At 30.6% G+C, this 12136-nt stretch overlaps 1 pseudogene; it reads left to right on the top strand.

Annotated features, from left to right (window-relative positions):
- Positions 1–1255: 1255 nt before the first annotated feature.
- On the top strand, positions 1256–11291 carry LOC140669628 (uncharacterized; annotated as a pseudogene).
- The last annotated feature ends 845 nt before the right edge of the window (positions 11292–12136 follow it).

The raw sequence follows: 12136 nt of genomic DNA, 5'->3' as shown, positions 1-12136 counted from the left end.
ACATCATCTTCTTCTTCTTCCATTATGCACAGCTGTTTAAAAATACGCGCTTTTTACACTGGCCACGTTCCGAAATTCACTGCCAGCACTGAAAATCTATAATATATGTAACGTGAATTATATATTTTCAGTACTGACAATTAATTTCAGAACACAGCCCTGATTGACTTTTTGTGATTGTTAAGGCTTAAATATGGTTTGCGACGTTTATATTGTAGACACTACAACTTAATATCTTACATCTTAAGTTTATGGCTTAAAACTTAAAGCTAAAGTCTTAAATCTTAAGATCTCATTGTAGACGCCGCTTTACTAACAAGGAGAGGGCGCGAACTTCGGGTCACCGATTTTGATGGGAACTTTTTTTAGTATAGTACTCTATTAGAAAAGTACTTGAGTAAAGGGATAGGGCGTAACCCTCAGCCGTTTTCGAGAAAATTTATTTTAAAAAAATACGATATTCCTTGTCTACCCGTGACTTTATACTACTAAACGTGAAGGCTGCGTAGCTCGAGTAGTTCGGTCCGTACGTATCGAAAGCAGTCTCGCCCCTGATCTCGTAGAGAGCAGATGCGTGCACCTGACCTATCGCGATTGCAAATAGTTTAGTAACGATACAACAATCTAATCTAACAGTAACTAAACTCTTACAGTTTAGAAAAGTAAGATATACTGAAACATATAAAAGTCATTAAAACTAAATACGAATAGTAACCTATAAATCTATAAAGTGCAAGATAACCTAGAAAATCAACCAGAGGGCCCCTCGGCGGGCACATCCACGATTGATTTTGAGAGAGTCATCGTCAAAGCCAGGAAAAGGAAGTCTAATGTTAACATAACTCAGACAACCATGAAGAAAAAAACTAAATGCACACAGCTGACAAATAGTAATAGATTCCAACCTCTTGCTGACATGAATAATGATGATGATGATATGGAAACAGAAGAAGACCCAAATGAGGAAGCACAGAAATGTGATGAAAATCCAAATAAGAATGAAAGTGTAAAAACCAAAAGACCACCTCCGCTGGTTATACATGGAAAAATTAAAACTCATGCTGAATTTATGCAAGCATTAAAAGATACAATTAACGAACAATTTTATGTTAAGTATCACGACGATTTCACAGAAGTCTTCACGACAAATCATGAACAATATTCTAAGCTAAAAGATGGTTAATAAACAAAACCAATTTTCATACATACACGGATAGACCAGAAAAAAGAAGAACATATGTTATCAGAGGACTACATGCAGAATGTAGATGTAAACGAAATCAAACAAGATTTAGAGGTGAAGAGTTATAAAATTATAAATGTTAATACAATGAAAAACACGAAACAAATCAAACATATGGTTACTTTTAAAGGTAACATACAAATAAATCAACTAAATCATCAAACTAAGTATATTTGTAGCACCAAAGTATCATGGGAACAATATATCAGTAAGAAAAGGATTACCCAGTGTCGAAGATGCCAAGGATGGGGACATGCTACGGTCAACTGCTTTGCTGATCCTGCATGCCTAAAATGTGCTGAAAATCATCTTACAAAGGATTGTACAAAACCAAAAGAAATACCAGCTAGATGCGTAAACTGTGGATTAGATCATTCAGCCAATGCAACTATATGCCAGGAATACTACAGAAGATTAAAAATAGTAGAACAAAGAAATAACACTCTTCAACATAATCATAACCCAGGGAAACCAGGAATCGACAAACCAGTACCGAATCTTAATGATAACAATCAATTTCCAAATCTACGTAACTCGTGCAAACTCCAAGGTGCAGAAAGCAACACATATTGTAGAACACCACAGGAACCAGAAAGATTGATAAACAACACTCAACATGACAACCATAATAATCACAGCAACAGAAAACCGGAAGGTATCAACAAGAAGGGAATATCAAGAGTAACAACTGATAAAATATCCTATAGCAATATTGGCAAACCTTTTAATATGATAGGAACTACATCAGGTAGACACACAAATACAACAATCCCCAATCAAAATAATTCTAATGACCTCACAGATCTCTTATCACTGTCAAGTGAAATTAGAGAATTAACCAAAGTCTTTAATATTAAAAAGATGCTATTAGCTGTAAGAGAATTTAAAAGACAAATACAACAATGTAACTCACCTTCAGAACAATTTCAATTATTAATACAATTTTGTGACAAACTTGATAATGAATAGCTTAAAAATCTGTAGCTGGAACGCAAATGGACTTAGAAACAGAATTTCAGAATTGATAAATTTTCTACATTGTAATAACATTGAAATAATGATGATAAATGGAACAAGATTTAACTCACATAACAAATTAAAAATTAGAGGCTATAATTTAATTAGAAATGATAACAGCAGTTCTTCAGGTGGAATACTAATACTTGTTAAAAACAACATCCCTTATAAAGAAATTAAACCAATCACAGACATACCTATAGAAAACTTATGCATTAAACTTGCTAGAGGCATTCATCTAATAGCAACTTACAACAGCCCTAACAAAGATTACGCTGCCAAAGATATAGATAGACTATTAAACATAGGCAATAAAGTCCTCTTGGTTGGAGATCTAAATGCAAGACATCATGCATGGAATTGTCATAGAAATAATAAAAGAGGCAGAATTCTTTATAATTACACACTTAGAAACAATTGCACAGTTATTTTTCCAGACGAACCGACTCATTACCCGGAGAATGGATCCACACCTACAACAATAGACATAGGGATTAATAAAAATGTAACAGATATCTCATACATTAAAGTAATAAACAAATTATCGTCAGATCATAACCCTGTTATAATTGCAGTAGGATCTCAGACTAAGAACTCTCATACTAAACTAGCTTATGATTATGATATGGCTGATTGGGATAAATTAGAACAACTGTTAAACAACAAAGTAATACTATCTCCTAATATTAAAACTGCACAGGAACTAGAACTCGAGGTACAGAAATTTACAACAATATTAAATAATTGCATAAAGAAAACTATACCTGTCAAGACAGCACAACAGCTACAAGATAAACTCCCTCCTAGGATTCTGCAAATGATATCGCATAGGAACAAAATGCGAAAAAAATGGCAAAATACTAGAAACCCAGAATATAAAATAATAATTAAAAATATAAGTAAAACAATAAGGAAGGACATAGTTAAATATAAGAATGATATTTGGACTAAAAAACTTGAAAAAATTAACCCCCGTGATAATTCTCTTTGGCGTATGACTAAAATCTTCAAAAATGAGTATAATACACTACCAGCTCTTGTAAATAACGGAAAAGAGGCAATTACTAATATTAACAAAGCAAATATGTTAGCTAAACAATTCGGACAAATACATAATATTAACTTAACAAATAATACACATAAACAAAATAAAATAATAGAACAGGTAAATCAATTCTTAGAAACTCCCACCAATAATGAATGGGCTAAATTCATGACTTCCCCAACAGAACTTCATAATATCATAAGAAAACTACCGGCCAAGAGGGCCCCAGGTATGGACAATATACAGAATATAATACTAAAAAAACTATCTAGGAAACCACTAGTACAGCTAACTTACATTATTAATGCAGCAATAAAACTCTCTCACTATCCTTCTCACTGGAAAACAGGCATTATAATACCCATTTTAAAAAAAGGAAAAAATAAATCAGAGCCAAGCAGTTACAGACCAATCAGTCTTCTCCCAACAATGAGCAAAATTACAAAGAAAGTCATTCTTAAAAGAATAAATGATTTTGAAATAAAAGAAAAAATTCTAGTAGATCATCAATTTGGCTTTAGGAAAAATCACAGTACTGTCCAACAAATAGTTAGAATCATAAACGACATTAGTATTAACTTTAATAAAAACATGGTTACAGTAATGCTCAATATAGAAAAAGCATTTGATAAGGTATCATTAGACGGACTTATATACAAAATAATACACTACAATTATCCTACTACACTAATTAAATTCATAAACGCCTACCTAAGAAACAGACACCTAAAAGTAACAGTCAGTGACACACATTCAACTAAACACAAAATTAACGCAGGTGTACCTCAAGGCTCTGTTTTAGGACCCAAGTTATTCAATTTATACTTAAATGATATTCCTATTTTTGAAAAAACCAAAACAGCCTTATTTGCTGATGATACTGCAATCTATGCACATTCGTTTAGCGCAGTTGTAGCTGCCAAGCAAATACAGATACATTTAGATTTCCTAGAAAAATTCTATGAACTATGGAAGATAACGCTGAATCCAATCAAAATTGAAGTCATAACATTCACTAAAAAACAAAAAGATACAAAAATCTTTCAACCAATTAAAGTATTTGGACATGCAAATCATCCTGTAAATGTTGTCAAATACCTCGGAGTCTTTCTTGATTCAAAATTAACCTTTAAAAAGCACATAAAAAAAACTTTACGAAAAGCATATTCTATACAAAAAAAAGTTGTATCCTCTAATGGCCAAGGGCTCTAGTCTGACACAAAAAAATAAAAAACTAGTTTACACAATGATCATAAGACCTATCATAACTTATGCTGCTCCTGCCTGGCGCAGTGCAGCTCCAACTAATCTAAAACCATTACAAATATACCAAAATAAATGTCTAAGATTAATACTGTCAGAAGGAAGGTATGCAAATATAAAAAATATGTATGAACTAACAAAAATTAAATATATAACAGAGTATATCAAAGAAATATCGAACCACTTTTATGATAATAAATTGGGATCTAACGAACTGACTAAAAATATAACCAGTATTAAGAGCTATAATCTACCTTTTAAAAACAAACACAAGTTACCTTACCAAAATCTCGACATATTTCATGAGTAGACTGAGACATATAATACTCGCTAATCTAATTTAACATTCAATTAATTATATTTAAGCCATACCATAGTTCTATTATTATTATTATTATTATTATTATTATTATCATTATTATTATTATCATTATTACTCTTACTATTTATATATTTGTTACTATTATTAATATCATTACTATATCAGTATACTTATTATACTTAAAGACAAATACACAAATTTATATAATGTGCTAATACTCAAATATTACATACACTAATACTCACCTATTATGTATTAATTGCAGGTTTTTTACTTAACATTGCTTCCAGCAAAAAGTTTTTCCTGTACCTGACACACAATAATATATAGAGCACAAATACTATTGTTAACTAACACATATAGAATTATCATAGCTCTTAGAAAGAGAAAATAAGTGCCAATATTAGGTTAAGCTTTTAAGTAAGTAGGTACTAAGTCATAACATTTATATTTGTTAATTACTTTTATATCTGTAGATTAGTCTATACGTGTAATTGTAAAAATATACTATGATAATAAAATTATCACGCTGCGAACTAGGGTTCGATTCCCGTCTCTCCAATTTTTTTCTCGTTTTTTAAATTATTTTTTTATGTATAATTTTACCGTTTTACCTACCACAAATATTTATTTATCATTTGTGATAAGATATTGTAAAAAAGATTGTCGATATATACAATTTTCGTATTATACATATGTCATCTTACTATAAAATATAAAATTTTTTTATTAGGTATTTTATCGGTTTGAAAATAATTTTAATGAGATTTGTGTGATTAAAATGATACCAAACACAACATAAATCGGATATTTAATTAGAAAGATAATCTTAATTATGACTATTGATTAATTAAAAATCATCCGATTCATGTCGTGTTTGGTGTCATTTTAATTAGAAAAATCTCATTAATCCATTAAAATTATTTTCAAACCGATGAGATGTAAAATTAAAGTTTTATTTTTTATTCAATAAGATGCTTATATTATAGATAAGATAAGATCTCGAGACTGGTGAGTTGTCGAAAGCGAGGGAGAGAGAATGAGGAATAAGCGAGATGAACGACATCAAAGGGTTCCGAAGTCTTGTTCCCGAGCAATCCTTTATCCATTGTTTTTCCTACATATATCATCTTACTATAGAAAATAAAACTTTTTTATTTCGCATTTTGTCGATTTGAAAATAATTTTAATGGATTAATGAGATTTTTCCGATTAAAATGACACTAAACACGACATAATCAATTTTTAATTAATCAATAATCGTAATTATGAATATCTTTCTAATTAAATATTGGATTTATATTGTGTTTGGTATCATTTTAATTACAAAAATCTCATTAAAGTTATTTTCAAACCGATAAAATACCCAATAAAAAATTTTATTTTTTATAGTAAGATAACATATGTATAATACAAAAATTGTAGTATATATCGATAATCTTTTTTACAACAAATTAATTTGTTTTTAGATAAATAAAATTTGTGGTAGATAAAACGGTAAAATTATACATAGAAAAAAATAATTAAAAAAACGAGAAAAAAATTGGAGAGACAGGAATCGAACCCTAGTTCGCAGCGTGATACGTACAGACCGAACTATCCGAGCTACGCCGCCTTCACGTTTAGTAGTATAAAGTCACGGGTAGACAAGGAATATCGTATTTTTTTAAAATAAATTTTTTCGAAAACGGCTGAGGGTTGCGCCCTATCTTTTTACTCAAGTACTTTTCTAATAGAGTATTATACTAAAAAAAATCCCCATCAAAATCGGTGACCCGAAGTTTGCGCCCTCTCCTTGTAAGACTTTTTGGTATATAATTCTATGATGAAAATAAAATCCAGAACTTTTTGCTAATTTTTTACATTTTTATCAATATCCTTAGATTGCTCAGCAAAAGCCTGTCCATAGTAGAGAAATAATTTTGCAAGGAAAACGGCTTTCATCTCAATTCAGCTTAATAAAGAGCTGAAAGAAAATATAAACTATAATCAAGGTTGTACACAAATGCTTCATATTCTAATAAGGAACAGTACAACAGAAGTTCCAACTCCAATCTCATCAACATTAGTTGTAGAAAATATGCCAGTTTTATCAGTGCTTCAACCCACTTGTGATCAAAGTTCAGATCAGATTGAATCGTTTTCAACTAAAAATTTTCAATTTCTTGCTAGTAACACTGAAGATAAAGATAAGGGAAGTGAAGATTTCAATTTTGAAAGTGCTATTGGAACTAAAGATGAATCTGAAAGTGCAGCTACAGATGAATCTCATTTGAAAGAGATTGTAGATTATTCTAGAAACGAATCCATGGTGAAAAATGTCGAACCTTGTCTTGTAGAAGATGAAAATAATTCCATCTTTCACGATGAAGAATTCATGAGAGTCGAATTTTGAACAAAAAACCCTCTGCTCATGTACCAAAACAACTGTTGCAGATGCTATGTTCATGTGTTTAGTATTAGGGCTGAGACATAACTTATCATGGGAGGCTCAAACTGATATTTTAAAAATGTTCAATGCTATTTATGGAGATAATACAATTAAAGTAACAAAGTATAGCTATTTCAAATTATTAGATACAGAGAGAGATAATATATCTTTTCATATTCATTGTCCCGACTGTGAGAGTTATCTTGGAAAAAAGAAAGAATTAAAAAGGAATGAGATATGCACAAGCTGTGATGCTGATATCAATATTACAAATTCATTAAATTTCTTTGTCTCACAAGAAGATGCCATCAATTGGAAAATCGCTTTTCGAACGAGTCATAGTGCGTTCGATAGCTTGTATGTAGGTGATGAAAACCCTAGAGCCGTTTGTGCTAATGCGCCTTTGTTTAGGAGAAATTGCAAAACAAAGTTAGAGTCACGCAACTACGCCGCACTTAAGCGGAACATTACAATCTCTTTCGAGTAAGCGGCGTAGCTGAAAGGACTGAGGCTCCCGCACATTCATTTTTGCGCCGGCGGCGAGCGTTCGGATCCCGTCGACAACTGCTTCAATTTATGTTTTTTTCTTTTTTTTTTAATATTGGATATATAATACGTTAATAATAATTATTAATTTTTTAAAAATTTATTTCGTTTTTATATGTGAAATTAAGGATATTTCGGGATATTTGAACGCAATACAAAATAAAAAATAAAAGTCGTATGAACTGATTATATTTTTCATGCAACGTATAAATGTTATACATGTCAAAATAAAATACAAATTTTCTTTTACAAACGTCTACATATTATAAAATGTTTGTGATGCGATAAAGTTTTATGTTTCCAATGTTTTTACGTGAATTTTCATCCACAACATTGCGAAGCAATGGAAACATTTTATAATATGTAGACGTTTGTAGAAAAAAGTTTGTATTTTATTTTGACATGTATAACATTTATACGTTGCATGAAAAATATAATCAGTTCATACGACTTCTATTTTTTATTTTGTATTGCGTTCAAATATCCCGAAATATCTTTACTTTCACATATTAATAACATTATTACATGTCCAATATTAAAAAAAAAACATGAAGTGAAGCAGTTGTCGACGGGATCCGAACGCTCGCCGCCGGCGCAAAAATGAATGTGCGGGAGCCTCAGTCCTTTCAGCTACGTCGCTTACTCGAAAGAGATTGTAATGTTCCGCTTAAGTACGGCGTAGTTGCGTGACTCTAACTTTGTTTTGCAATTTCTCCTAAACAAAGACGCATTGGCACAAACGGCTCTAGGGTTTTCATCACCTACACACAAGATATCGAACGCACTATGACTCGTTCGAAAAACGATTTTCCAATTGGTGGCATCTCCTTGTCAGTATCTTTAGAATCTTAGCTTCAAAAACTGACTAAAGATAATGATTTTGTCCATGCTCTGATGAATCATAGGTTTGATCGAAATAAGATAAAAGAAAGATGCTTTGGAAGATTTTTATGATGAAGAGGAATACAAAAAGCATTTTGAGAAAGAAGGTGTATTATCTTCATCATTCAATTTTTCTTATTTTTTTTTACTGATAATATTCACACAGATAAATCGAATAACAAGATACTTTGGCCAATTTATCTCACTATAAATGAATTACCAGTTTCAAAATGAAACAAATATGTTTTGTTTGCTGGATTATACATAGGCAACAAAGATCCTAATCAAAAAGTTTTTTTACAACCATTTATTAATGAAGCTAATAAACTTTCTACATAAGGATTCAGATGGTTTTACAATGGTAAAGAAACTATTAGTAAAGTTATTCCACTTTGTTGCATTGCTGATTCTATTGCAAGATATCAATTACTTAATTTTTAATCATTTGCTACTTACTACGGTTATACATTCTGTTACCAGAAGTCAAAACGTACACGGAAAGGACAAAGATTTACAATTTCAATTCATCCTGCTAAAGAAAGAACATTGGAGTCTACGAAAAAAGATCTGCTTCAAGTATATCAGAGGAAAGATAAAACAAATAAAAGCAAAAGACAATATAGAGGAGTAAACAATTTCTCACCGTTAATGTCATTGTACTTCTTTAACTTTATGACTGGATTTGTAGTTGATTACATGCATAATATTCTACTTGAAGTAACTAATTATACAGAACTTTCTACAATCTATTCTACAATCTACTAGCAAAAAATTTTGGTACATCTCAGAAAGTGTAGGAATGAATCATTTACTCAGCACAATTGATGAACGGCTTTTAATGATATATCCTCCTTCTTCTATAACAAGAACTCCTCACTCTATCAAAGACATAAGTAGGTGAAAAGCGTCCGAATGGAGAGCGTTGTTATTATTTTATTCTGTGCCATGTTTGAAAGGTTTGTTGAAAAAGAAGTATATGAATCATTTTGCTATGTTATCTGTAGCAACTAATATTTTACTTCAAAAATCAATGACACGTGAAAAAGTACTTCAAGCTCATAAACTTTTTCTGATCTATATGTATTTATTTCAAAAGTATTTCAATAAAGAAAATATGGTATACAATATTCATCTTTTGTCACACATTTGCAAAGGTGTTCTCAACTTCCATTATGGGGTCCATTATGGGGCTCATAATTCCTTTTTACACGAAGGTCAAAATCGTCATCTTATGCAATTATACCATAGTCCCTCAAATATTATTTTACAAATTGCGCGTAAGTTTCTAATTTATACTTCAATACCTTATTTATGTTCAAAGCTCGTTTTATCAGAAAAGATTATTGACTTTTCTCAGAGAATTAAAAAAAAAACTTTATTCGTTTTATGCGTTGTGGAGAAGAAATTATACTTTTAGGAAAAAGTGAAAATGTTTATTATCAGCTGAAGAAGAGCAATTACTTGCGATAAATAGTATGTCAACTGAAAATTATTTAGCTTATCGAAGAATGATTTATAAGCGAATCAGATATACATATAGTAGATATTGTAACAACAAACTTAATAATGACTCATATATATTAATTAATTTTGGCGTTGTGATTAGATTAATTTTAAGATTTTTAGATAGTGTTAAACTGATTGTGCAGCAGTTTACTATTTACAATAAATCTGTTATTAGAAATGAAAGGTAAATATGCATAAGTACTACTCCAAAGAAAACTCAAAATTTTTTTATTGTACTCAAGAAAACTAGTGCGAAGATAGAACGTACAAGTGTTTTTACGAAGGCGCAAGTCTTTCTAAAGAAGTTATGACGATGGAAAATACTAAATACGATGTATTAAATGGACACATAAAACTATGCATACTCGGTCCTTTACCTTTGTTTACAAACATATAGTTTTATAACACACACACACACACACACACACACACACACACACACACGGGGAAGGGGGTGCAAGGAGAGCCTGCGGCCTTTCCCCGCCCGTACCCATCCCGTCCACCTTGCTTCACGTAAAAAGTTGCAAACCCATATAAAACTTTGCTTTGTCTTGCAACGTACATACGAAGCAAAGTGGACGGGGTGGGTGCGGAAGGGGAGCCAAAGGCCCTCCTTACACCCCCCTCCCCGTGTGTGTGTGTGTGCTGTATTATGAAACTAACTAATATACATGTTTTTTTATAGGTTATCGTCATTTCACTGTAAATCAATGTTATGAATGATGATGAATAAATTTATTTATGTAATTTTTTCATTTAAAACTTATAAAAAGACTTACGCCTTCGTAAAAACACTTGTACGTACTATCTTCGCACTAGTTTCTTGATTACAATAAAAAATTTGAGTTTTCTTTGGAGTAGTACTTATGCATATTTACCAAATGAAAATATAACAAATTTTCATTTTCAAAAAATAGGTAGCTATAACAGTTTAAAATGTATCGACGTAAATCAGATAAGACAATATATTTTTATAAGTGTGTCATGTACTAACTATGTGTGTCAAATGCCATTTGGTTGTTATAATCGAGATTGATAGTTAAGAGTTATCTCACTGTAATGCGTGTCCTGTTTTTCATTTTTTGTGCTTACTGAATTTACTTGAGCTTTCTCAACAATGACAGTAACATAATAACAATAAAAATTAAAATTGTGTATTTATTACGTTTAGTTAATAAATTTACAAGACATGATATAATTCTATGATATATTTCTTATAATTTAAAACCTATATGTGAAACGAACATCTGATTAATCTTTAACCAATAATAACATTTTACAAATATTTAGAAAATTCTAAGAGAATCATTGGAGAGAAACTGCCATTAAACGATACTTAAACATTTTATTAAAAACGTCTTGAAAACAATTACATCACATCGATTTCAGCATCCATTCAAACAATCTCACAACATCTTCCAAACATTCTATTCATAAGAAGTTAATAAACATCTTTACAACATTAAGAAGATACAATCTTTTAAATACAAATTAAATGTAAGTAAAACACTTATCAAAAATATTAGTATTACACAAATACTTCCAAATCATTTACGAAACACTGCAAACTCTTGAGAAAACTGTAATTAATGTTTTGTTAAACTACTATTTGAAAAATGTTCTACTTATGTTTGATTGTATTTGAAAGATTATATCTTTATGTTGTAAAGATGTTTAATAACTTCTTGTGAACAGAATGTTTGGAAGATGTAAGATTATTTTGATGCATGCTGAAATCGATGTTACATAACTGTTTCTAAGACGTTTTTAATAAAATGTTTCAATATTGTTTAATGATATAGTCTTCAATGTTTCTATTACACTTTTTAAAATGTTTGTAAAATGTCATTGTTGGCAAAAGATTAACCAGGTGCAATGTAC

The sequence above is a fragment of the Anoplolepis gracilipes genome, chromosome 9, assembly GCF_047496725.1.
Source record: "Anoplolepis gracilipes chromosome 9, ASM4749672v1, whole genome shotgun sequence".
NCBI lineage: Eukaryota > Metazoa > Arthropoda > Insecta > Hymenoptera > Formicidae > Anoplolepis > Anoplolepis gracilipes.
The sequence above is the reverse complement of the archived record's forward strand: the minus strand, read 5'-3'. Positions and strand labels throughout refer to the sequence as shown.